This window comes from Danio rerio, chromosome 7 (genome assembly GCF_049306965.1).
Source record: "Danio rerio strain Tuebingen ecotype United States chromosome 7, GRCz12tu, whole genome shotgun sequence".
NCBI classification, from domain to species: Eukaryota; Metazoa; Chordata; class Actinopteri; order Cypriniformes; family Danionidae; genus Danio; species Danio rerio.
The window spans coordinates 25,396,325-25,423,501 of NC_133182.1; the positions used below are offsets into that span (position 1 = coordinate 25,396,325).

A 27,177-nucleotide genomic window follows, 5' to 3' on the forward strand; every position below is an offset into this window, starting at 1 on the left:
AGATGAAGACAAGCACAGCTGCAGTCAGCATGTCTGCCGGGTATAGATGGCCCGTGATTGAAGAAAATCTCCTCCAGTCTCCCTCTGTTCTGATGTAACCAACTAATGACAATGTGGTTGAACAGCACTTTCAGACATTCTCTGCTTCAGAAAAGACAGACAGAAAAAACGAAATCCTGCACAGGAATTCTGAGTTCCCAGCACATTGTGCAAATGCGCTTTGGACTGCACACACAGACAAATGTGAAGCTAAGAGGGATGAAATGGAGAACAAAAGAGCTTCGAGATGAAGAAGAAATCGAAGAAGAATGATAATCAAAAGAAGGTGAGGTCTGTGGATCTGAAGACACTAATTGAATTTCATGGCAGTGGACTTTGGGTCCCCAGACACAAATACGACTGTGATTGAACAGCAGAATAACTGCTTAGAAAGAGAGAGAGAGAGAGAGAGAGAGAGAGAACTAGCTAGAAATACTACTGCAAACCATCTGAATGAATGTAGTGTATTGTATTTATTTTCTTACATTTTAACAATACATTTTTTCTCTTTTGATATTTTTTTTTAAACCTCAGTCTTTTCTTTCTTATTTTACAGTACATATATTTATCAGGATTATAATTGTTACATACTGTGTGTATATATATATATATATATATATATATATATATATATATATATATATATATATATATATATATATATGTGTGTGTGTGTGTGTGTGTGTGTGTGTGTGTGTGTGTAAACACTTTATGATTTCATTAATTGCTTACGTAATCAGTAATGCTTTGGCAAGTTATGAAAATAAAGCTCCTTTGAATTGAATTGAGAGAGAGAGAGAGAGAGAGAGAGAGAGAGAGAGAGAGAGAGAGAGAGAAAGAGAGAGAGAGAGAGAGATATTTTTATTTTATTTATATTTATTTTAGTTATTTGGGTCAGACAATCACAGCTTCTGGACACTTCAGTCAAGCTCTAAAAGACTTGACTGCTAAAGCACGCAGGGCTTTTTATTGTTTAAAAAAAACTTTTTAAGTTTAACCCACCCATTAAACTGTGGCTGAAAATATTTGACACCATTGTAAAGCCAGTCCTGCTGTATGGCTGTGAACTCTGGGGACCCACATTTAAATTAGACTATGAATCTTGGGAAAAAACTCCAGTTGAAATCTTTCATCTGGAGTTTTGCAAAAACATCCTTGGAGTTCACAGAAGCACACCTAGCCTTGGTTGCAGAGCAGAACTAGGCAGGTTCCCTCTGCTCTTAGAAATCCAGAAGAGAGCAGGGAAGTTCTGGCTCCATCTGTCAGACTCCAGCCCAGAGAGCTACCATCAGCAAGCCCTCATATATAGAAATGCACATCCGGCCAGCGATCTGGTGAAAAAAAACACCAACTAAATTCACAAACCCTGTCCCAACATAAACTCAACTGGCAAAATAAAATACAACAAATAAACAGATTAAACCTGGTTATGAACTGGCCCTGTATCTGACCAACATTAAGAGCCCTAATCAGAGAAAGCTGATGAGCCGGTACCGTCTGAGTGGACACAGTCTGAGTGTGGAGACGGGCCGACACAAGCGCAGCTGGAGGAGCCCAAAGCTCAGACTGTGTCCACACTGCCCTGCTGGAGTTGTGGAGGATGAGCTGCATTTCTTCACTCACTGCAGCAGATATCATAGCATCAGAGATGCTTACTTCACACAAATGTCTCTAATTCTACCACAATTCCAGCAAGCCACAATTACGGAGAAACTCCATTATATTTTGGAAGAAAATGAAAAGTGTCTCCACCTAGCAGCACAGTACGTGTCCTCATCCCACCATATAAGAGAAAAAGGCTGAATCCCCTTATCAAAGCTCTCTGTCCTTACCATTTATTATTACTTTTGTTAATCTTTTTTTTTTAATTAACTAGTTTATTATGACAACATATATGTATAATATAACGATATGTATATGTGTTTGTTTATTATTACTTATATTTCTTTTATCTATATGAATGTTCTGTGTTTGTTATTGATTTGGCAACATTGTGATTTGTTTTACAGTCATGCCAATAAAGCCATTTGAATTTGAATTTGAGAGAGAGAGAGAGAGAGAGAGAGAGAGAGAGAGAGAGAGAGAGAGAGAGAGAGAGAGAGAGAGAGCTAGTGAGCAAACAACTGCAAGCAAGACCTGTCAGTTCTAGTCATCTGTCCATAAGAGCAATATTTTTTCTTATTTTCTTTTAACAAAAACGCTTTTGTTCTCTATTCTCATTCATCTAATATGAACAGGCCTTACCATTTAGCAAGTAGATTAAACAGGGTAATCACAAAGCACAGTCTTCCTGATTAACTGCTGCAGCCAAAATATGCAGTCCACCCTTAATCAGTTTTTGCTAGTAAGCGGGAACTTATTTCTTCCCTAATTTTCTAGCCACAAAAATTTTGATTTGAAAACCAAATGGATAACTATTTGAGTCTGGTAAATACTTTGCATCTAGTTGGGACATTAATAGTTGTAAATAGTAGATATATGAGCTAAGGGATAGCTCGCCTAAAAAATTAACACAAGAACACAAAAAGAAGATATTTTGAAAACTGTTGGGAAACCAGTAGCCATTCCTAAAAAATATGTCAAAATTTTATGCTGGATGTTTGGGATTACAATGTGGGGTTATCGGTGCAAAAGAGATGCTAAACCTGCACCTAAACATTCCTTTACCCAGAATTTAAAGTGGTCGTTTACGATGGTTTGAAATGCCAACAAGGACACCATCACTCAAATATTTCCACATATGGCAGAAGTACATACAAAAGTTAAATTTGACATTTGTTTAAAGTGGAAGTGAGGCAGTCAGTCAAGTTTTCATAATTTTGTCAATTGGTTTCCGCTTTAATAAAAATACATTGAACAAACGTGATTAATGTAACATATTGGAGAAAATGGCATGTTTTACTATAGCTTTAAGCACAAGGGTGCCACCATCTTGAAATATTGCTGTGTCTGACCCCATGAGGTTGGCTCCGTTTCCTCAGCTGAATGAAAGTAAAGGATTGAACACAGAGACTGCAAAGCCTAATTTAACACTATGCATGAAGTTGTGGACATGCATCACAGAGCTGGTGCAAATACAAGCATCAGATGTGTCTCTAATATAAACAAAAACCCAGATTTACCTATAGACGGTGGATAAAAATAACCCAAAAAGATTTCCGACATAGCAAAAAAGTGCATAAAAATTATTATCTCTGTTTGATCTCTGATTGGGATGTCTATAAGTAAAATACATGTACAAGCACATATGCCAGTACATGCATGGATAGTTTAACAGATCTGTTGAAATGTGCTCACATTGACTTATTACTCAAAAAACTTTTCCTCCATCTAGCCCCTTGATTTGGTTCTGGTAAAGCCATGCTTCTTTGGGTCATCTTCAGTTTAGGGCTTCTTAAATCATAAACAGGGCTCAGATGAAAAAAGTCGCCACAAGTCTGCCTGCATCACCACTGATATTCTGACTGGCTTCTCTATTACTGCGAACACGAGAATGCAGGATTCTCATCTTTACACATCTTACAACAGTATAAACCAATGGCAAAATAAAAAATAAAATAAAATAAAAAATGCCTCATTGTAAAGTTCACTTCTGGGCATCTAAATGAAACAAAAGAAGAAATGAATGAGCAAATCAATTAAGCTTAAAGCACATCGGGACTTAACCACCACAAGCTCCGGCTAAATGACATCATGTCATCTATATGCCAGTGTGCTCAGTAGTGGCCACATGAAACGAAATCTTTCAGACCAAACAGAAGCCTCTGGAAACCAGTTGTACTGGCATTCAATCAAATAAATGAGCGAATTAATCAGTAACTGTACTACTGCAGCCAAAATAATAAATAAATCAATACATATGTTCAAAACATGATTACAAGCCACCTAGTCTTCAAGGCTGTTATTTTTAAAGCACAAATACAGTACACATTGTGTAAAATATGAATCAAATAACTAGTTTCTATCCTCTCCATTCTCTGGAGCTGGTTTGTTAGCATGAGGTTGATAAAAAGCATTAAAGGGTTAGTTCACCTAAAAATGAAACTTACCTTCATGTCATTTTAATCCCCCGATGCCTTCGTTTATCTTCGGAATACAAATTAATATAAAGTTAATCAACTACATGGTGCAGGTGATTGGTTCCTGTTGACTCAGCAGCCAATGGGCTAGCTCTTCATCACTTTAAATACCTCAGTGCTGCTTTATGCTAGCAATGTGCAGTGCATTTTCAGAGACCCTCATAATTAAATAATAATACACTACCATAATTAAAGTCCCCAAACAACGTAATTCATTCATCAAATCAACCCGTATACAAAACACAACACAACATAAAAAAAATAAATAAATAAATTCAAAATCATAAACAAAGTAACACATTATTTCAAGTTTCCTTACAAGCATTGAGTTACATTCTCAGACTGCATGTCTATGAATATGCTGGCAGTAACAAGACTGTACTTACTTTGCCATAAAGATCAATACAGCAGCAACAGAATAGCATATCTATACTACCAGGACCAAACACATCAACATTGCCATGTACATATTTATTACTATAATACTCTCTCAGTTGTCATGATAGAAATATGTTGTAGATTAAAACTGCTTCCTGATTCCACATAGGCAACGTACCAGACACATTTAAAGTCCAGAAAAGAAATCAAAAACATTTTCATCAACTGCTCCTAGAACATTAATGTGTTCCCCAATTTTTTTTTTTTTAACCATGACTGTTGTTTAGTCAGACACTCAACACACAAGCATTGTATGGCTCATTGTAAAGTGACACTCTTATCTGATATGGAAGACAATAGCAAACAAGGTTGTTTTAATGTTTTGGTTCCTTTACTTTCCTTTAAACGTCAATCACTGCTGTCTATGGAGGATGAGCTCTAAGATTTAAACTAAGAAGATCTGTACTGAAGATGATATAAGGCCTCAGGGGATTAAAATGACACAAGGGTCAGTAATTATTAAAATCATTTTTGAAACATTGCAAGAATTAGATGCTTTGTGAAGATTATGAGAAACTTGTTCATGCTTTTATCAGCAGCAGGGTTGATTACTGTAATGGACTCCTCACTGGCCTTTCCAAAAAGACAGTCAGACAGTTACAGCTCATCAAGAATGCTGCTGCCAAGATTCTAACCAGAACCAGAAAATCAGAGCACATCACACCTGTCCTCAGGTCTTTAAACTGGCTCCCAGTTATATTCAGAATTGATTTTAAAGTATTGCTACTCGTCTATAAATCACTAAATGACCTAGGACTTCAATACATTCCAGATATGCTTACTAAAAACAAACCTACAGTAACAGATCACTCAGATTATTAGGATCAAGTAAATTAGAAATTCCAAGAGTTCAGTCAAAGGAGGGTAAATCCACTTTCAGCTACTACACCCCCCGCTGCTGGAATTAGCTTCAAGAAGTGTGCTCCAACATGCAATAATTTGTATTTTTAGATGAACTAATCTTTCAATTGTCAAGAAAAATATATAAATAGGTACTACATCACAACTAAATATTTTGTAATAGACATTTTTACAAACATTCTATCTGTATTCTACCACAATTAATGTAGTTACCTAAAAGAAATCTATATTAAATCATTTTAGCTATGAAATGAATCTTCGATCTGTAATATATTTATGATGAGAGAACGAGAGAAAATGAAGTGCAATGAAGGGTTTAAATTACACTTCAAGCACATACATATACTGTAGTTGAGGTCAAAATTAAATCAAGTAGGAAAGTTTTAAAATCAAACCTCATAGAGTTTTACAAAATAAGCCATTTTAACATCAACAAAGCTTTATTTTATGGAAAAAAAATATAATAAATAGCAATGATTGTTATTTATTCCTATGATGGAACTGTATCATATTTAGCATCATTACTCAAGTATTCTGGTCCTTCAGACATCATTTAAGACTTTCTCATCAATATTATCACATTAAAAACTGTTGACTACTTCAATAGAAATCATTCTGTGAAAATGTATGATGTAAAAAGAATGTAAAATCCTTTTTATCCCTTATTGATCAATTTAAAGTGCCCTCGCTGAATAAAACATTGAAGAACCACAAAACGTTTGAGCAGGAATGGAATATATTCAGATGAAATTCATTAACATGACTTGATTGTGGGTCACACAGTACCAGTTCACCACAAGCACTGTCATGCTGCGTCCGTAAAACCACACCTGCAAGAAAATGAGGATTATGGTTAAGAGGAAATTGGTTAGTCAGCCCCTGATCCTAAATGAAGCTGAAACAGGCAGCGTATGTACAAGACATGTGATAGTCCATCTTTGGGTACCCAGCAGCCCTGAGGTTAGACAGACTAATGAATCACTTTACAGCATAACCAGAGTCTGGATGACGAGCTGCCGACTATTTCTGCGGGCTCACCCCTCTGCCGGGAAGTGAACACCAGAACAGATCTTTCTCCTCCAGAGCCAAGTCAGAAGAGCCAGGAGACAACAATAATTAAACAACTACCGCAAGGCATGCTTCTCTCTAAAGAGCCCATGAAAGATCTCAAACAAACGTCAAAGACTAGTTCTTTAAAAAAAAAGCATACAACATTTGACTGTGCTGCTGAGTGATGTCAATGCTATGGTTCAAGAAATGGGATATAAATGAAGAAATACAAGCAGATTGGATATTTAGGCCTTTTCACGATCAATTAAAATTATGTCATTATTTACTCACTTCCAGGTTGTTCCAAAACTGTATGATTTACTATCTCCAGTAAAACCTAAAATATATTTGTATGGACTGTTTTACGAAATAAAACAACATGAGGCTCCATTGACTTTTATTGTATCTTCCGTGTTACATTTTGATCCATTTTTGACAAGATTTACAGTAGAAACCAACTAAAATGCCATTTCAAGAGTTCACACTTAGCTAATGATTGATAATAAAGCTAGTTTGGCATGCTGTCCCGGAAGAGAGCCCTGAGCTTATAAAATCCTCGAGCCCTGGGCTCCCTCCCGTTGCAAGGCGAGAGGGGAGTTTGAGCTCAGGTAGATCTCGATGACTCCCCCACTTAAGTGTCAGATATGGATGCTGAAAGGTGTACTCAGAGTTTAGCTAAAGTATTTGGATTAATTGCGCTTGTTTTTGAACTGTGGGAGGAAACCGGAGGACCCGGGGAAAACCCACGCGACCACGGGGAGAACGAGCAAACTCTGCACAGAAATGCCGTCTGGCTTGGAAAGGAATTAAACCAGGTGCATTCTTGCTGTGAGGCAACAGCGCTAATCCCGTTTGAAAGGAGGGAAAGTAGGGTTGGGTGGGGGGGTTTCTTCAAGACGAAAATATTGATATGAGAAAAGTCTGGTCATTTATAGTGAGTTAAGGATCGTCTGATAGGATAATCAGTCATTAGCTAAAGTTGGAACAGCTGTGAACAATCATAAGCACGTGATCCTCTCGAAATTTGTTTATAAATAAACTTCACTCAGTGAACACTTTAAATCTTGTCATGCAGATTTAGATCGAGAATCGTTTGATAACATTAAACACTTTAAGGATTACTGTACTAAGTAACTGGTATTTTAAAATCTTTAAACTTCACCACTATCATTCAGACAACTAGATTATATCTTTTTTAGAAATAATTTTTGGAATTATGAAGTTTTTGGAATTTATGAAATGTTTGGTAGGATCACTTATTATTATTTATAAAGTCAGAATAGTTACTGTATAGCATGTTGTTACATTTTTACATAAATAAATCAGTTCATCATAACAATTTTTTTATGTTGATAAAAGGGATAGTTCACTCAAAAATGAAATTTGTAATTATTTAATAACACTTTACTTGTTTTAAACCAGTTAGAGCTTCTTTCTTGTGTTGATCCCAAATAAACATATACAGTACTGAAGAATGTTGGGGAAACAACAGCCACTGGGCCTTATCATACACCTGGCGCTAAAAGGCACAAGCTGTGTTTGGCGCAATTTCTTTACACTCATGGGTGAGCTGGTCTAAAATAGAGGTGTGTTAACGTGCATCGCGGGCACGTAGCTATTTTAAAGAACTGAAATGGACCACACTATTGTACAGCGCAGAGCGCGTTAGTTATACGCCTACTGTATGTGGGTTCAAACACAATTTGCATTTGTATAATGTTATTTTTATTAGCAGTATTATTTATTATATGCATGTTTGTTTAAATAAAAACAAGCCAAGATTTGTCCACCTGTCGGGTTCTGGAGGCCTATGCATCATTAAATGGGGCAAAAGAATAGGACTTGTGTTTGGACATAACTCAGTTTTTTAAACACACTTCATTATTATTGTTTATTTACTTATTTGCTGACAATTAAAACTGAATATAGAAATAGTTTAAAAACAAATCTTTGCACTTGACAAACTTGCACTTGGCTTGTTCTTCATCCTTGCGCTGCACCTAGTCTGTTTAACTGTTTTCTTGCTAGCAAAGCACTCAGTTTAAAAGTCTGCCATGTAAATAACAAAACTGACTCTTAAAGGCAATGGGAGATAAGACTCCGATCTGTTTAATGCACATTATGCTCAAAACACACCCATAACTCATTAAGAGAACAAGCACAACCCTGTTACACCATGCGCCAGGGCAAAGAGCATATTTTTCCATCCCTAAAATAGCAAAAGTGGATTCAGACATGCCCTTAATGCTTTTGCAACATGTGCTTTAAACTTTGCGCCGGGATCAATAACATAGAGCCCGCTGACCAACAAATAATCATTATTTGTTCTTACTATGGATGCCAGTGGTTGTATTCTTCAAAATATCTTGTTTTGTGTTCAACAGAACATAAAATTTATAAACATTTAGAGCCACTTGAGTATAAATAAATGAAAACTTTCCATTTTAAGTATATTAGGTGTCTCTATGCAAAAGAGATCTATTTATTCTCACAAGTTTATGTTCACATGATATATAACCAACTGCATATACTGTACCAGGACCGGATTAGCTAATCGGGAGGATCGGGAGAATTCCCGGTGGGCCGGTCCGTTTTTTGGCCGGAGGGGCCGGTGTCCCTAGCTGCTTGCACTCTCAGCAGTCGCACTTTTTTCACTTATTTATTTATTTGACCACAGCCTCACTCTTTTTATTCATTATTTTGCCGCAGCTCTGCTCTTTTTACTTATTTTCTTGCAGCCCTCGTGAGCAAAAAGCAGTGTGCAGGTTAATGATGTTGTAACTATCCTTCAACCCCAAACAGCAGCACCTTAATGAAAATAACAATTTGAATAATTAATAATTATGAATATTACACCTGCTCAATGAAAATCAGATGATTCACTACATTAATTTTTCTGACATAACTTGATCAGAAATCTAAATAGGGGAGAAAAAGATTAAGCCATCAATAGAAAATAACTGTGGTTAAGCGTCTTGCAGGTACCAGTGCAATGCTTATTTTTTATACCAAATGCTCTAGCAAAACAGCGCCATTGTGGTCCAGTGGTCAGCACATGGTATGATGCTGCTGACCTGAGTTCAAATCTCACCTGAGTAATTATTATTATTTTTTTTTTTCATTTTTATTGTTAAGACGTATAATACTGTTTGGGTTGTTAAACATTTGAAGTTGTAAAGCAGCTGTTTTTTTTTTTTTTTTTTTTTTTTTTTTAAAGATGTGATAGTGTCATTAGAAACTGAATTGGAAATGACGTTTTTTTTTTAATATAGTCAGTCATGAACAAGTGGGCCCGTCTAAGGCTTGAAACTCCAGGGCTGAAAAGGAATCCCACTCCAGCCTTGTACTGTACTATAAGTCATTATTTGTCAAGACATACATTTAAAGTGCAGTAAAGCTCAATAGAACTGAAAAGGCATGTGAAGTGCTATGATGTAAGGCTCTGAGCTTCTGATTTTGGTTATTCTTGAACAGTGCGAGCAACAGAGTTTTTTTTTTTTATAGGTTATTGTACACCCCATGCTTTAATTTCTTATTAATACATGCTTCTTTATCAGTCTTACATGTCAAAAACACAATATACTGTAGTATATATTGTCACAACATCAGTGCTCTTTAAGAGTCTAAAAAGTCATTAAATACATATTTTAAAATGCATTTAATTTAACACATTTAAATTTAAAAAAAAAAATAATAATAATAATGCGGCCCACCAAGCAGTTTAACTGTTCCCTCAAACACCGGGAGCGAAGGCAAATACGTTTATGCGCTAATTCAGCAGAGCTCTTTCAACCCCAGTCCTGTTCTTGTAACATCAACCTTCTGCCAGTCTAGACATTTTTGGGGTCTCAGGAAGAAAACATTTGCTTTTCAGCCCTGCCAAGAAAGATTTCAGCAGAGTGCAAGCAGTCGCAGACATTCATGAGACATTCCTTTTGTTTTGGGTGTACTGTTACTATTTAGGGACGCCAAAATTGTTGGATAACCTCATGTAAGCGATAGTGATTTGGAAACCTTACTCTAAGATAATATGATTTCTGAAACAGATGTATTTGACTTGAAATTTAAATAAACAGAGGCAGTGCCTGATCCAAAATGCCGAGGGCTTGACTGGAATTGAACAATTTCTGTCTCAGTTCTTCTGTTTCAGCCAATGTGGCTGCCTCTTCTGTCAGTAGGTGGTCAATCTCGATTAGTATAATGTGGGCCTGCATCTCTGCCACGTGAAAATGATACAATCGGCTTCATGTGCTGCCAGTAAAACATGATGAAACCGCTGCCATGGTGTCGCTTTGTTATATTCCAGTTCTTTATTAAGTGCTTTGTAAATAAACACACAATTATCAAAGCTTTTTTTTTGCTCTTCACCAAACCATAAATTCTGGCATCCGACTCGAATGCACCTCCAACCATAATTATGAACACGGTGATGCTACAAAGAAACCAAGCCAGGGTTCTCCAGCACGTATCACACTTGTCAAAAGATGGATTGGATTTACCTGACTAAGCCAAACTTCTCCTCTCGTAAGTTCTTGAGGTCACTCTGGAGGCAGACCACTGGGAATGCAGCCCCTCTGTGTCTCTTTGACTGTGATTAGAGCTTCTCAAATTCGTCACCCTGTGGTGTGGGCTTGGAGCCGTTCTCCCTGTCTCACATTTGAATTCTTGAAATAACCGTGACTGTGCCATTCTTTCTTCCATTCCTTCTCTCAGAGCTATTTCACAAGCCTGACTAAGCTGTTCCCCAGAGCCTGCTCTTGCGGTAGATCCAACCAACTGTCAGGTGCTGACAGCGATTTAAAAATGCCCTGACTTGTTTCTTTTTGCCAAAGCATTCCTCTTTTCAACTTCACTTATTTCATCTTTCTTCTGCGGACTTCAGGTCACATGGTCCATGACTGAGAATCCCCTGAATCCATCTGTCATGATGAGGGGTAAAGTGTTCCCTCAATATCTGCATCCTGACCAGTGTTCAAAGGCCTAACCCAGCTACAACTAAGTAAATGTGGTTTTCCATCTGCCCATAATGACAGTCCTGGACTTCTGCAAAAGCCATTACTTGCACACAGAAAAATTAAAGCTAAATACCCGGACATCTAGAGTTTTCCACGAGTTAGTGAAATCGACACTTATTGTGGGACAAAAGCAACATGATTGGATGAGGACTCGCAGTCTTAATGAAGCAATAAATTTTAAAAAGCGCAGTGGACTCTAGTGGAATTAACTGTGCTGTATCCTGTTGAGAGCGGCTGAAAAGCCTATGTTGTGGTGGTACATTTTTCTAAATCTGATCTCAAATCCAACCGGCTTGTTATGGAGCAGTGGTTTTTAAACTATGGGTCACATAAAGTGTGAGAATGATGCTGCAGTCATGCCAGAAAAAGAAAACAATATTATTTCTATTATTCGGTTAACATGTGATTAGCAGTTAAAATGTTTGTTTTTTAAGTTAGTTGCAGGCAGTTAACAGCAGTGTTTTCAGTATTGCACTTCAAAGTAAAAACCCAAAGCAATCTGTGCTGTCTAATTCACTTATAAAGGATTCAAATAGACCAATGCAATCTCCTGGCAATTTGTAACTCCTATTTTGGGGATTTATATGAATATTGATTGATCATCATTGCTATGAATTTTTAAGTGAAGTTTTTTATAAACTAATTTTGAGAGGATCACGTGCTTATAATTGACCATGGCTTGTCCCACATTAGCTGACACATGATTCACCAATCAGATGATTCCTAACTATAAATATTCAGAGTATCTTACTAAAAGCTGCAGTGTGTTTGTGTGTGCTAAATTCTGTTGTACGGCACTGCGAAAAGGGCGGGATTAAACAAGATTATTAGACATTAAAAAAAGCAAGCGATTGTGCCATGTTTTAAATTTCTGTCCAGAGGTCATGTTTTGATCCTCGAATGGTCTCATGCAGTCCAGTGATGCGATTTCGCAGGTCAGAGTTCACCAAGCTTGAACTTTGCACCGCAGCGACCTGCGAAACTTAACGCATGACCCTGCGTTTCCGGTCTGACGCATTCGCGTGTGTATGAATGAAAGTCCATGGGGAGAAAGGTTAAGTGTGACTGCAGCTTTAGGGTGTTTTCACACCTGCCTTATTTAGTTCAGTTGAATCGCATTAAAGTTCGCTTTCCCTCTTGGTGTGGTTCGTTTGGGCAGCATTATAGGGTGTGGGGTAAAAATATTTGTTCACAGCGCTTTACCAAAGATTTTAAACAGAGAGAAAGAAAGAGAGGGAGGGAAAAACATAGCCTGATGGATTGTTGGTAATACTTCCCGAAGATGACCATGTCGCAGTTTAGCTAAATTAATTCACTCCTCCTCCTGAATTGAATTAAAACCTTGTTTTCCAGTTGCAGCCTCGCTTCATTATCAGAATGTATAGTACTAAGTGATGTATAAAAAATATATAGTATACTATGACCAGGGATACAATCAGCCAGCGCAGTCGTACCTCCATAGTAAAAAGTGGCATTTTGTGTCTGCTGGTTTGTTTACTTGAGAGAGTTCTATTGGCATTTTCCCACACATTATTTCTGACCAAACAAAAAGCAGTTTAGGAAATACGATCGATGATATCTGGCCAATAAGTGATGTGGATTTTGTCACATGACTACATTTTAGTTCTTTTCAACTGGTTCGGACCAAAGCAATCAGTGGGATGTGAAAAGAAACCAAAATGGCAGAAAACGGCTACAATGTATCATTTTTGCCCTTTGTCTGTACCAAATGTTCTCCCTGAGCTTGCATGGGTTTCCCCCGGGTTCCTCCCACAGTCCCTGCGGCAGGTGAATTGACCAAACAAAATCAGCACTATAGATGAGCTCTTAATCAGCAGTATATCTCTCCATAGCAATCCCTAATTTGTCATCAGCCATAAATAAGCAGGGAAGTTCTTGAGACCTACCTGAGCTCAAACTCCCCTCTTGCCCTGCAAACAGGAGACTGCCCCGGGCTCGAGGATTTTATGACCTGAGGGCTCTCTCCCAGGACAGCATGCCAAGCATACTTTATAATCAATCATTTGCTAAGTGAGAACTCATAAAGTGCAATGTAATGGAAACCTCTTATTTTCATATTCCATTATGGGTCTCTGACGTTACATAAAGTTTCATCTGAAGTTTCACAAAGTGACTTCATTTACATTTTTAGTCGTTTTTTTTTTTTTGTAATTTTGTATATTTTTATTTACTTATTTTGATATACATTATTTCTGACACAACATAGTGCTTTCAAAAATGTCAACAAGAGTTACTTTCTTGTTGACTAATGTAACATAATGAAAATTGAGATTAAAACTAACGTATATTCACATATAAATGAGAATGCATAAAAAAAGATTCTCTTTGAACCATTTTAACCACAGTCATGTGGTTCAGACTGACATGAAATACCAGACGGCCAGACTATGACATCATTGCAGTGATTAAACACTTTCATCTGATCAAATATGACAGGTTTAAAAAATTGTATTTTACGGAATCCATCAAAACATTGAAAATGCTTTTGCAATCTTATTCAAAATGACTTTTTTTATGAGTCTCGTCGCCACCATTCTTTCCTTAGACTTTAAATGGTTTTCCTCACCTTTTTCCCAATCTACCCTATATATATACGTATGTCTCACTGTGCTATTAGCTACCCCACCCCACCCCTCCTTAAACAAAGCATGGACAAGGGAGGACACTAAATAAAGACAATAATGATGATGTTATCAGTTTGCCTCTTCATCAGCCTTCCCGTCTCCTGTGGCCTGTTTGGAGCTGTAGGTGAGTGACAATAGAGAGAAAGCTGTCCTGAAATGTCTCCTTAATGCTAAACACATGGCCAGGAGCACGACTCGTCTGCAGACTTTTGGCCTGGAATTCTCTCCACTCAATTTCCTTTGTTGGCTCCTGAATTTTATACACAAAGCAATAATGAAACAATACTAGTGCTGTCATTAATATGTCTGTCACCTCCCCATTGAAAATTAAAAAAAAAAAATGACTTGTCCCAATTAGCACATTTGTATACTTTAAATTCGGGTAAGGCTGCTAAAGAAAGCTTTAAAAATGCCTTTTAAAAATGTTATCTACAGTACTTGAATGTGTGTTGTTTATTTTCCTTAGCAAATAATAATGTCTATCATAAATTTGACAAAATATTTACACTAAATACATCACTAAAATTTTATTCAGTGAATTAACAGCTTATTTGCAAAGATTTTGTTGGGCATATTTCCCAGAGATCGGTTGCGGCTGGAAGGGCATCCGCTGCGTAAAAACTTGCTGGATGAGTTGGCGGTTCATTCTGCTGTGGCAACCCCGGATTAATAAAGGGACTAATGCCTGATTTATACTTCTGCGTCAAGTGACCGGCGTAACCCACGGCGCATGCAACGTGCAACAACTTTAACTATGAGGTAAACACAAAACAAAACTTTCCATCCGGAGCTCCTTCACGGGACTCCACACTTGTAAACAATCGCTACATTGGGTTCGCGCCATTCGCGCAGCTCTCGGTCCCGCCCAGACTCGTCAGCGCTACCAAGCCGACCAATCACAGAGCTTGTGCTACACGTTGTTGCGACGTGTAGTTAAATTTTTTGAGAGGTGCACGTCAGTGACGCCGACGGCCACGGCAAAGGGCTATGCGTCAGCGCCGTAGCATACGCCGGTGTTTGATGCAGAAGTATAAATCAGCCTTAAGCCGACAAGAAAATTAATGAATGAATGAATGAATGAATGTCGGGCATAATAAAACAAGAATCATTTGATGACACCAAAAGTCTTATTATTTAAAGATCACAGTATCCAAATAATAATTAACTGTCATTTTACATCTTAATACTTTGCCATTGTCCTTCTAGCCCTAAGTTTTACCAAATTGTCAGGATGAATTTTTTAATTATTTAGGAAATGTTACATTTGAATATATCTTAATATTTTCCCAGTACTTGGTTGCGGCTGAAAGGGCATTCGCTATGTAAAACATAGTTGTCGGTTCATTCCGCTCTGGGGAGCTTTGATTAATAAACGACTAAGCCGAAGAAAAATGAATCAATATTTTAATATTTAAGTACAGTGTGTTAAATCTGTATGTTAAGCACATTAAAAATCAGCAATGATTTCTGAAGGATCAAGTGAAAGAAAACAGGATTATTACTAAAAATTCAGCTTTTAACATCACAGGAATTTCTAATGTAAAAGTTCTAGAAAATTGCAATTAAATTTCTTAATATAACAGTTATCCATTCAGTATAACTTAAAACAGACATGTTTTGGTCATAATAAATCTTAATTCTGTTCAGGAAGTGACACGGTTGGTTTCTTGTGCTGTAACGACACAATGTATGCCAAGTGCTATTAAAATGTGAGCCATTAGATGCCTATATAGTTGTAGAACGGAAATATTTCCATCCATAAATATATCCTTTAAAAAATGTACAGCATCTGGGTCTAGTGAAACCAGTAAATGAAAGCCTAAACAGAAAAGAAATTAGGGCAATGCAAATACATACACATGCACCCCACAAACTTTAGGGACTAAACTCTGGAAGTTACTCTTTCTTCAAGTCATTTCAAAAATCTTTCCTAAACCTTTGGTGATTAAAATGATTATTTTGAATGTTTATTTTAAACATTGTCCTTTGCTTTCATGCATATCCAGGCCACTTCTTCTCCACTGAGAAAAACCATAGCACGGTGAACAGACTTTACACATCCAAAGAGTTTCCACAATGTGGACAGCAAAGTTTTTCTTTTCTTTTTTTTTCTGGGGGCCGGGGGACCAGAGGGTAACTATCGGCTAATGGACTATGCAGGCAGTAGGGGTAAGACATTTAAAAAAGACAAGAGGCTTACTGCATGTCTGCAGGGTAGAAAAAGCACTTGGATGGAGCTTTGCTGGTGGAGGTCCAAATAAAGACTATAGCTATTTAATCCTAGCTGCTTTATCATTCTAACAGAGATGCAACATCACTTTGACTAAGGATAGTAAAAGAAAAGCAACAAAAATCTGTAGGCATGCATGCATTTATGAAAGATTTGCAATTACAATTGTGAGGACATTTTTAGATGTTTAATAAAGTTGCAAAAATAAATAAAAAATGTTGCATCAGAAAGTCAATGTTTAATTTTGTGCACAGTATTTGCGTGTGTTATTCTAATTCAAATGTTGGTATTTACCAGTGCATTGTATTAATTAAAAATAAAGATTTTTTTTTTTTGTGGTTAAAAAAAAGAAAGAATGAAAAAAAAAAAAATCACAAAATTGCACCACCTTTACATTTAATAAGGTAAAAGATGATTTTATGAATGAATTACATTGAGTTTTACATGACATCAAAATGTAGAAACATAGGACATTAGCATGACATAAATATCAAATATTTCCTGGCACTTGCATAATTTTGCATACAGCAGTGATGTTTGAACAAAATACTGTATTCGGTAGTCAGTAGTCATGGACACGAAACCACCAGGTTGTTGGAAAGATGTATTCCTGTTCATAGCAACCTGGGGAGATGTAAAACAAAAATGTTTTTGACTCGGAGCCCTCATTTTCTGATGATGCGTTATATGTGATTGAAGCCTTGAATAGACTCTCAGTGGAAACATGGGTGGCCCGACATTGAAATGGCTTATAAAATTTGCACCATTTTTGAACTGAGCCTTGTCATTTGTTGGAATTTGGAGAAGGGGTATCAAATTTAAAGACCGGAGTGTATAATAAATGTTTAAAATATCATGTTTAAACCTTTCTGGAGTGTTTGGTTCATTGCCCTTTTTCATAAGTGTGAACTCTCAAGGAGAGATATTGCAGGAATACTGTTTTTGGACTTGAGATTCCAGACTCACCTCAACTCTGATAAACGGCTAGAACTCTTCCAAGCCTAAACGTCTCTTTGCCGGGTTTTAAAGTTCAGCTTTTTAAAATTGAGACCGCCCAGGGTGCATCCCGATCGATCTTTCATTTTAAAATCAAAAGTGCTATGTTTGCATGCACATTCAACAGAAAAGTGAAGCGTTTATGCGTGAATAAAGCATCTTAAAGCGTAACATATCTTCTGATATCAGTCTACAGACCCGCAATTCAACACTACCTCTGCCCTGCCCCTCGAATCACCTCATGCTTCTCCACAATCTCCTGGCCTCCTTCCCTCATAAAAAATATATGTCATAACCTGCAAATTTGCAAAGGCTCCCCCTAGAAGGAAGTCTTTTATTAGGCATTATGTTTTCTTTTGCCGCAGGCGGCAGACAAAATAAACCCGACCTGAGATTTATTTCTTGTTCCTCTTGGCAGCGTGGCATCCAAGAATCACACTGCGCTCTGGGTTCACCGCGAGAAAAGAATCTCAATCATAACAATGGGTCCGACGACGGCAGGAGACAACGGAGCACTAGATGCTATGCGTTAAAGTGGAGAGGAGGGAGAGGGAAAACTAAAAACATAATGTGTTTCATTGTACCACAGAGAGAATAAGTAGAGTAACTGTTGATTTAGTCTTTGTTTCAGTATTTTCATTCATTCCCCCTAGAAGACAAGGTTGAATATTCAGCTCACCGCTCCTAGGGACTCCAAGGCAAACAGGAGTCTCGCAGCGAGTGACCCTTACTCCACATCTCCGGGCCAGACTGAGCCAAAGCGAGGATGGAAGAAAAGTTTAGCAGGCAGGAAATTGCCCCGCTTCAGTGCATAGAACGCAAAATGAGTTCGCGAAAGAAGGGCTACTGTTGGGCCTGTGCGAATCTGGAGCAAAGAAAAGGGAAATGCGTGTCTTATGGGTAACGCGGAAGCTTGTCTTTAGCCAAACGTTCAATCATTCTGGACTCAAAGTTGTCAGAAGCTGCCAGGCTTTCCAAGGATAAGAATGATATTTCTATATTCATTTGAGAAACTGTTTTTAAGTATAGTGCTTAGGTACAATTTTTATTTTTGTAAATGTTTTCTTCACTACATTCCCAAGCACACTATTCTATGTTTTACTTTACAGCAATTAAAAAAGTTCCCTTTAATTTTGCTTTCTGCAGAAAATTTCACCAACAGCAGTGATAGTACTACAATGTCTAATTCCTGAATGCAGTAACTAAATCAGCATGCTATCATCTCAAAAACATTGCAAGAATTAAATGATTTGTTTCCAGTGAGGACTTAGAGACACTTGTTCATGCTTTTATCAGCAGCAGGGTGGATTACTGCACTGGCCTTCCCAAAAAGACAGTCAAACAGATGCAGCTCACCCAGAACACTGCTGACAGAATTATGACCAGAACCAGAAAATCAATGCACATCGCACCTGTCCTCAGGTCTTTGCACTGGCTTCCAGTTACACTCAGAATAGATTTTAAAGTATTATTACTTGTCTATAAATCACTAAATGACCTAGGACCTCAATACATTACATATATGCACACTGAATACAAACCTAACAGAACACTTGGATTATTAGAATCAGGTAAATAAGAAATTCTAAGAGTTCAATCAAAGCAGGGTGAATTTATGCAAAAGCATTTTGAATTACTATTGTGCATAAAATGCGCTACTTAAATAAACTTGCCTTGAGTCGAATGAGTGTGTTTTGTTAAATTAACTAATTAATAAATCAGTTTACAGGTGATATGATTTTATCTATTCTATAGTCAACAATTTACCGATTCAGATTATCTGGACAGAGCGAGTCTATAGAAAATGACAAATGTGCTATGCAAAGTAATTTATGCATGATCTGAGCAGATCCAAATTCAGCATGCACGTGATCCAAGGTTTAATATCATGTTTTTTTTTTTTTTTGTAGATTAATTCTACAATTTTTAAGATCACAGAGATTTTTTTTCTGTCAACAATGGATAGCAAAAAAACCTAATGTTAGGAAATTTGAAAAAATAAAATAATTTTATTTTATAATTAATTTTTAAATAACTTGTTGAAATGCATAATTTTCTAAAACCAGAAGTCAAGAAGTACCTGGATGACCTACTGACATTCTGAAATGCTCATCCAATAGACAGAAGAATGATAAATGACAGGAAGAAGTAATAATTGTTGCTGGAAGATCATGACAATGGGGTGGATGTGGTATGTCCAACTTCCATTTACACAACTTATACTTAATACGGCTGAAGTAGTGTATTCTAGTTCATACTAGAACTAACTTTTATAACAGTTGTGAAGTAAGTTTAAATTGAAATGTAGTACACACTCAGGCAGTGTAACAGATATTCGAATTTCCAACAAGTTCCTATAGAGTCGCACTACGATCTTTTGATGGATGAAACAAAAATGTACAGGTATACGTTGTATATACTTCTGCTCCTAAAAATGAAAACTGTTTTGACAGTTTAAACCTAATTTATGGGATGCAATAAAAGGCATTTTTCAGTTTTGGCAGTTTACATTCTCCCTATTTCTCTCCTTAGGTTTATTGAATATCGATTGTGGGGAAAAAGAATAATGATGAATATTTAACCTGGGAATAAATGCAGTATGAACTGTTATGTTTACTAAATTCCTGAAGTATGCACACAGGTATGTCCTGCCAATTATGGAAAAAAAAAAAGATTCTATCAACAAGACATCAACAGTGAAGATTAAAACTAGTTTATTTTTAAACACTTATTCTAAATGTAATTTTAGTTACGGCTATGCCATGTTAATAAAATCAAAAAAACAAAACATCCAAGGCTCTCAGAATTAAATATATTCAATGAAATGAAAGTTGCTGGATGATTGGTTGATAAACACAGGGGAGAAACTACATGTTGCTGATGGAGCTTCTGTTGAACATTTGTAGTATAAGATGCAAGGCTGAAGTCCAGAGGCAACTGATTCCAAAGGTGACGGGCAGCAACTGAGAAAGCCCCAATATCCTTAGTTTTTAAACAAGGGAGAAGCTCAGCTAACAAAGCCCTGTCCAGGAATCTTAAAGATCTAGAAGATGAAGAGGGAGTAAGAAGATCTGCAAGATGATTGAGCTTGACCATTAAGAACTTTAAAAACAAACAATCAAAAATTAAATTGAATTCGTAAATGAACAGGAAGCCATTGAAACAAGGGTATAACAGTAGTAAATATGATCAGCTTCCTTTGCACTGGTCTTCTGCCTCGCAGCAGTATTTGTACCATCAGTAAGCGTGCAGTAAAATAGTGACAATAGTGAGCTACAATAGTCAATGCGAGACTAAAAGCATGAATTACTCTCTTAAAATCATTAAAAGACAAACATGTATTTAATCACAAGATGATCCATAATTGATTAAAAATAAATAAATCTTTTTTGCTCAACAACTGAATTTTTGGACAAGCAATAGTCAGATTAAAATAAAATGATTGTCAAGCATCTCTCAGCTTAGGGGAACCAAAGACAATTATGTCAAGAAGAGCTGGGATTTACAAACAAGTGGAATGAGACATACGGTTGACGTCAGAATTGTTACTGTTTATATTTTCCCCCAATTCTTTTAACGCAGAGAATATTTTTTTCAGCACATTTCTAAACATAATAGTTTTAATAACTCATTTCTAATAACAGTAAATAATATTTTACTAGATATTTTTCAAGACACTTCTATACAGCTAAGTGACATTTAAAGGCTTAACTAGGTTAATTAGGGTACCTAGGCAGGTTAAAGTAATTAGGCAAGTTATTGTATAATGATGGTTTGTTCTGTAGTCAATCGAAAAAATATACCTTTAAAGGGGCTAATAATTTTGACCTTAAAATGTTTTTAAAAAAACTAAAAACTGCTTTTATTCTAGCCGAAATAAAACAAATACGATTTTTTTCTCCAGAAAAAAAATACATATTGTCAGACATACTGTGAAAATGTCCTTGCTCTGTTAAACATAATTTGGGAAATATTTAAAAAAGAAAAAAAATCAAAAGGGGGCTAATAATTCTGATCTCAACTGCATATATTAAAAAGAAGCTGATCTAAAATAGATCCTTTTGGCATCCCAAAGACAATAAGCAAAATCGATGAAGAGAACTTCATCATTGCTAACTCAACAGCAAAAGTCATTTCATTAATTTGTTTTTGACTTGAATGATTAAGTGGCATTGCAAAGATCCAGTTCTAACAATCACAGATTTGAAATGACTAACTTCTCCTGCTATGGTTAAAAGAAATATCCTTTCAGCCTGTGCTCACTGTGTTGCACTCATTGAGTTACCTGGTGATTTTAGTTTTATTGTTAAACACGTCTTTTCAAATTAATGGCTATACAGTACTTAAGCATCTGAGCATAAATGCTCAAAAGGAGTGTGAGGCTCATTTTCTTTGTCAAGGGTTTTCATTTGGCCAAAAATGGAGTTGTTCAAGGTTATCAATCAGTCCAGCTTACAAACAACCAAATCCCATTGGAAGTCATTAAATCACAATATAGTACAAGGTTAGCTGCCTTATGTCTTCACCACACACTGCTTTGGTTATTTTCTAGTTTGCTTTTCAGTGCCTCATTCTTTGTCAAGTTCAACTGACTGTATTTGTATATTTGGTGAGAAAAATGTTGTAATTTAACAAGAGTTTTTAATATCTACTTTGATTGCATTCACCGAGGTCAAGAATGAACTTATAAAACAGCACACTGGTTTTAAAGAGTAATGAACAGAATTTACACAGGCAAAATAGGCTGTTTGGGGCCTTCGCTGTTAGGATGTTCTGAAGATTAGTTTTCTTGCAGCTTTCACTTTTTAACTGTGCCAATTATAGCTCCCAAATTACACCAGGATACTCACCTCATGCTTTGAAGTTCCTTTATGAAACGTTACAAAATCCCATACTGTGAGAAGCTATGAGTTAGTCTCAAGCGTAAAACTATTACTGAAATAGGTGTGAATTTGCTTTCTTTGAGTGACAAGGTTTGGTAAAAAGTACTTTATTATTGTAATGTAAAGAACAAAAATAGAAGGTTTTGATCCTTTTCACTGAACCATGTTTTATTATTAATTTAAAGGACATTGTAATGTATTTCTCCACTTTAACGTTTTGTTGTTGTTTTTTTGTTCAAAGAAAAGCTTCATTGTTGCTAAACTATTATATCTAAAACCATAACCGTAAAGAAAACATTACATGTGCATTACGAAAATTTTAATAAATGTACATTCTAATACAACAATTTTAATAAACAAACAAGACATTATTGCTGCACAATTAATCAAAAAGTTGCGATTGCGATTCGACCCTACACACGACCCCACACATCTTTATTCAGCTATTCTGTGATTCAACCAATTATATTTTCAAAGTGAAAAGATTGTTTTAAAATAGTTTTTTTAGCATTGTTTTATATTCATTGCTCAGCAACATGGACACCTCCAATTGGTGTTAAAAGTGTCCCATACTGTATTTATAAAGTTTAATTCAGCCAATTTTTTTTTTTGTCTAAATGCAATTATGTATTTGCGGCAGCAAAATCACACGTGAGCTGAAACACTGTTTAGGGATGGCCGCGTGCCCACCAATAAAGTCTACTTTAGTGAACAGAAACTGGCGGTCAATAACAGGTAATAAAGTTTGTAAATAACCTGATAAACTGATCCCAGATCAGCTTCTGTACACGCCATTTAGTTATCAAACAAGTGAACAGTAAATGAATCTCTCATTTTGTTTTGTTTGATAACAGAGGTATCACTTTACGAACGCACTGATACATAACGAAACGCTACTGTTACTAAAGTAACCCTTCCTCGAGGAACGGAAATGCTATGTGAAAACTTCCACTATGGAGTATTCCACTAAGGATCTGAAAGCGAAAAGGATGTCGAGCATTGCGCTAGCCGTGTCTTTATAGCACGACTGATTGTCATGCTGTGCATGCTGACGGCGCCAACTCATTGGCATTTCATTGGCCCGATCCTCTTTCAGATGATTGGTATCTGATGAAATATCCCATAGTGGAAGTTTTCAAATTGCATTGGAGTTCCCCATCTGAAGGGGAAGCATACTTTAACTGTTTGTGCAAATTTAAGAGGAAATTAGTTGTGTTTAAAACAAAACACGCAAGACGTCCAGGCATGTTTACATACTATTAAGAGTATTAGTCTGTTTAAACACACCCGAATCCCAAATTGTCCTGCATTTTAGCTCCTCTTTAAATGGCGTGTACAGCTGATCTGGCAGTCAGTCAGCGCTTATACATGTATTTACTGATTCAGAGGTTGCATATGACGGGCGCTGATCAACGCTCAGCTTTAATGGAAAGAAAGTGAATGCAGACATTTTTATATTAATTTCAACATGCATTCAAGATTAAAATTATGAGAGAAATATAGGAAAATACCTAATAATAGCATATAATGGTAAAATACAGGACAATCCCGGCAAAAACGGGAGTGTTGTCATGTATAAAGTGAAGTATTTGTTGAACAGTTTTGCGAGATATTGCAAAACATATTTGCGAGGGAACGTAAAAACTTTAAAAAAATGTTTACCTATTTTATGCTTTTTTTCTCACATTTTTTTTACGGGTCTCCGTAGGAATCTGATAAATGACAAAAGTTTCATTTTACAAGAGAAAAATTATTTTGTCAATGGCAGTTTGCTAGCATATGTCTCAAAAACAACAAAACATTAGAATTTTGAATATATGAATATATGTATAAAATGAATATGTATTCTGATGTCATCAGTTTACAGTGCATTAACAACCAGGACAAATTTAAAGTCCATTTAAGTCTACCATTCGAAGTTTGTACAAAACGTAACATTTTAACCAACAGTAGACCTACACATGTGCCTAATATTATCATTATTATTATTGTTGTTGTTTTACCATATGTTTGAGAATTAACAATAATAATAGCCTACTCATATTACCTTTATTTTACACATGTATGAAATTGTAAAAAAATCGTGATCTTGATTTTAAGCAAAAAAAAAAAAAAAAAAAAAATGTTATTCTCATTTAAGCCAGAATCGTGCAGCCCTACAAGACATATTTATTAAATGTGCAGTGGAACTTTAATCATGGCTTTAATTTGAGGAAAAAAGTCACAAGTAAAAAAATTGCAAGTAATGCACATTTTGTCCAAAAAAAAAAAAGAATTCTTTCTTGGTAATTCAGCTAAGCTCTCTCGAATAAAATGTGACTGTCAAAAGTTAAACCACAGGATAACTGTGCTTATCAACAAAAGGGACATTTTTAGCTCCTTACTGTCAAAGCAACAGACTGCCAAAGACACTTGACTAGTAATTAAAAAAGGCTCTTTAAAAGTCCAAGCAAAATGCAACAATTTATAGCAGCAGAAAGAAACAGAGTGAAAGTTATTGGCTCAAGCATGTGTGTGCTTTTGTGTTTGAACTGTCTACACAGCTTACGGGAAAAGAGGACGTTTGTTATTAGTTTTGTTAAAAAGAATGTTTGGAATGGCAGCTGGGCTAGTGTGGAGCTGGACTTTGATGGTTTCTCGAAGGAAATCTAAACTGCAATTACTGTGTTCAGTACTGTGTGCAAGAAAAGAAGCAAGTTTGCTCAAAAAAATTATTCTGTTATCATTTATTCACTCTCATTGAGTTCCAAATCTCTGACTTTCATCTGCAAAACTGTATTGTGTAGAATGTTTCATCTGTTTTCTCCATACAAAAAACAGGACAATCAGACAGCAACAACTTTGATAATATGAACATTTAGCAAATAGAAAAAACTATGGTAACACATTCACACAAGCCTGTTTTGTAAGACTTAGTAGCTGCTTGAATCATAACACACTGAACCGAGTTCCAGTAAAACTAGTTCATCTTCTGCTTAACTTTTTTTAGTGCTTTAGTTTGTATGTCAGCCGTCATCTTTTTCATCTCCCATGTCACTTCTTTCTCCAACTTAATCTTCCAGGGCCTGTCCAGACGCTCAGTCGTGCTTTTCTTGGACATCCGTCGGCAGCGATTGATGGATGGATGCGTCTGCCGTTCCTGAGGCTCCTTTGGCGAGCGCAACTGCCATCCTTTCGACTCAATGAAGAGCAAGTGTGCTGTGAGATTATTTCAGACCTCACCTCCCTGATCATCCTACTGTTGATGATGAGAAAACCAGTAGCCAACGCTCGTAAATCTAAACGGAGCATCCTTTTTCTTGAGGGTACGTATGCGTGTCTCTGTGTTTGTATACGTGTGTGAGGTACTCTTTGCAAAGAGAAGAATGGAGCTGGACCTCAGGCTGAGAAGGCGGGACAGATGGTAAGTGAAACTTCATACATGCAGAGAAGGTTCCACAGGGACAACTTTGCTCTTGAATAATTGTCTTGTACGTTTTCCTCCCTCACCGTGTCTCACTCTCTCTTTCTCTGTGCTCTGTTATTATGTTGTCTCTTCTCGTGCAGAATAGCCTCTCTGTCTACCTCGGTTGAAGACAGTCTGACAAAACAGTGCATGGTGAAAGATGAAGTTCCTTACTGGGCTTTTTACACTGTGTCTAACCACAGCTTTTTATTTTTTAAACAGCCCTTTTTTTTAAATGTAAAAAAAAAACTGTTCTTTTTAAAAAATAAGTTGATAATTAACACCGAACACACTGTAAAAAGGGTCTAAAAGCAGATATTTGATCTACTGATACCCATTTTTTCTATCTATGTTTATCTGCAAACTCACCATTTTGCTCAAAATAATTTTATATAATTTCCTTCTGAACCTCCAACCTCCCTATTAGAAAGTTTGTTTCTACAGAATCTACTTTTGAAAGGTGGAATATCAATTATATATAATAAATTGTCTTAGTCAGATTGTGATGTTTCATTAGAGCATCTCAAAATGGCAAGGGAAGAAGATCTCGGAGCAGAAATTGAAAACTGGCAATGGTAGAAAGCACAAGAACAAGTTAGTTCTAGTTCTGTGTGTATCAGGCTTAATACAATTTAAGATCCTGCACCGACTCCACCTGTCTATATTAAAGCTCTCTAAGATGTTTCCTTCCGTAGACCCACTATTTTATAGATGCAGTCAAACTCTGGCATTGCTCGGCCACATGTTTTGGAGTTGTCCTAAATAATTTAATTATTGGATTTTGGTTTGTCAGTTAATATCAGAAGTGGTGGGAAAACAAATATACTCTGGGCCTATTTTAGCTATTTTTGGTGTCAGTGATGATGCAGAATCAATGCTAGATGCTAGAAATCAACGTACGGTGATCAGATTTATAACCCTTTTGGCACTGAATTGGAAACAAAAAGATCCTCCCTGTTGCTCCGCATTTATAAAAAAATGTCTTGCCTGCCACTTGAAAAGCTAAGACTTTGCCTAAAATAATATAATAAAACTAATAAAATAAAACTAAGAATTTCTATGTAATATGAAATCCATTTATTGAGTACTTTAACAAGAGTGTAGGAATTGAACCCAAGTAGAAACACCTCAAATCCCCCTTATTTAGTTTTTTTTTCCTATCTTTTTCATCTTCCCCTTTATTTTTTCTCTATTTTTTACTTATCTTATACATATAATTTTAACATGATGTTACAACAGTTTTTTAAGTATACATATGTAAAATTTATAATTTGTACTGATGAAAAAAATATATTAAAGATAATTTTTTAAAAAGATCTAAAAAAAAAACAAAAAAAAAAAACAAACAAACAAGTTTATCGATGAACATGGCGTATTGCAAATCAATTTTCATTTTGTAGTGAATTAATCCAGTTGTGATGTCCAACTGTGAGAAATGGCTGCAATAATAAATGTGTAGGACTGCTATTAATGACAAAAATCACTGCTATTGATTA

At 36.2% G+C, this 27,177-nt stretch overlaps 1 long non-coding RNA gene across 1 annotated transcript; it reads left to right on the forward strand.

Annotated features, from left to right (window-relative positions):
- On the forward strand, positions 1–26,999 carry LOC141375365 (uncharacterized). Its single transcript, XR_012383291.1, has 3 exons — positions 1–325; positions 25,299–25,639; positions 25,783–26,999. It is a non-coding gene; the product is annotated as an uncharacterized lncRNA (long non-coding RNA).
- Positions 27,000–27,177: the final 178 nt, after the last annotated feature.